The following is a 2,004-nucleotide window of genomic DNA, read 5'->3' on the forward strand; positions in this document are numbered from 1 at the left end:
GTCAATTTCAAGAGGACTACTGAGCTGGAAAAGACTCTGATGCTGGGAAAGATTAAAGACAGGAGGAGAAGGGGACAACAGAAGATGAGTTGGTTGGATAGCACCACTGCCTCAATGGACATGACTTTGAGCAAGCTCTGGGAGATGGTGATGGACAGGGAAGCCTGGCATGCTGAAGTCCATGGGGTCGCAAAAAGTCAGACACGATTGAGCGACTGAACAATAATTACACACATAAGAGGAGGTGGTGAGGACATGGTTCACTCTTCCCCAAGGATGCTAACCAACATGCTTCCCTTATAGTCTCCACCTCTTTCTACACGCCACCTCTCATCTCTCTGTCACCCCAGAAGACCCTTGTCTGAATACAGCCAAGGAAGTACAGATGCCAAACCTAGATGCTTAAGAGGCTAGTACTAGGGAATGCAGAATTGTCAGGCGCTCTGGGCCTGAAGTTCCTGGGACTAACTAAGGCTGAGTGATTATTAAGGTCTTAGGCTCAGGAAGCAAGCTCTGGGCCTGGAGGACTCTGAGGGTGAGGGTGCTCTTGGCAAGGGAGAGATGACTACAGCAGAACCACTCTGAAGGGAGCTGCAAAACAATGGAGACTCTGAACCTGATCTTCAGGTTCTAAAAATATTACCCAGCTGGTTCCTGGGAGGAGGAGGCAGGGCTGCAGGGGAGGCTCTAGAAGCTAGAATCTAGATCTCCTGGAAGGTCCAGAAATCTCTTTGGGAGGAGAAACCTGAATATCCTTGCCCAGTGGTGGGGAGTGGGAGAGGGTGTGGATAAAAGGTAGGCAAGGAAGAAGAGATCATAGCCTGAGTCCTGGATAGCTGAATGCTGTGATATTGCACAAAAGGCCCAGGTGTTTGGAGCCAGACACACCTGAATTCAAATCCTTGTTCTTCCACATATTAATTGTGCCACCCTGGATCAGTTATCTCAGTTTTCTCATCAGTGAAGTGGGGTCAATAATATCAACCTTTCAGGGTTTTCTGAATTGGTTAATAGATGTAAAAACACTTTGCAAACTATGTGTGCTGCTGTGTTTAGTCATGTCCAACTCTTTGAGATCCCATGGACTGAAGCCCACCAGGCTCCTCTGTCCATGGAATTTTCCAGGCATAAATACTGGAGTGAGTTGCCATGCCCTCCTCCAGGGGATCTTCCAGATCCAAGGATCCAACCTGCATCTCTTAGTCTTTTGCATTGGCAGGCGGATTCTTTACTACTGCACCACCTGGGAAGCCCCTTAAAATGCTGCTGATCTATGAAGTACTTCGTACTATTTACTCTGCTCCCAGGGATGAAGCTGGCTTCTTCAGAGGAGGACAAATGTGATTTGAGGCTTGGCATATACTCAAGAGGACACTCCAGTGTCCACAAAACTAGAGAAGCCCCAGCAGGAGCCAGTTTTTCTCCTACTGCTTCAAGCTGATTTAGCTTTGCCGTGTTTCTGCCGGTCCCTGGATAGTTGCAGGTGGCGCCGCTGCCACCACTACCACCCAGTGGCTACTTCAGGAAAACACCTCTCCCAACATTCCCCAACCGGAAGTAGCTTCCACTGATGTCACCTAGGCCAAAAGGAATGCCTACTTTATGAAAGGCTGCAGACCAGACTGGCTCTCTCCTGTGAAACTCTTCCTCACGTTCATTTCTGTGACTTTACATTACTCTGATTCTCCTATTCCTCTGGATATTCCTTCTGTCTCCTTCCCTGGCTCCTTTCTGTCCTCCTTCCTCCAAATGTGACCCTTCCCCAAGGCTTATTCCCAGAATCTCTTCTCTCCTCTCCTCTCTTTCCATTCTTCCATTGTTTATTCCTCTCTCCATCTCTCTCTCTCCATCCACTGTCATGATTTAACTTACAAGTTATGAATAATTATAATGACCAATGAACTGTGGTGTTGGAGAAGACTCTTGAGAGTCCCTTGGATTGCAAGGAGATCCAACCAGTCCATCCTCAAGGAAATCAGTCCTGAATATTCATTGGAAGGACTG

Source organism: Bison bison, unplaced genomic scaffold (assembly GCF_000754665.1).
Source record: "Bison bison bison isolate TAMUID 2011002044 unplaced genomic scaffold, Bison_UMD1.0 scf7180017864537, whole genome shotgun sequence".
NCBI classification, from domain to species: domain Eukaryota; kingdom Metazoa; phylum Chordata; class Mammalia; order Artiodactyla; family Bovidae; genus Bison; species Bison bison.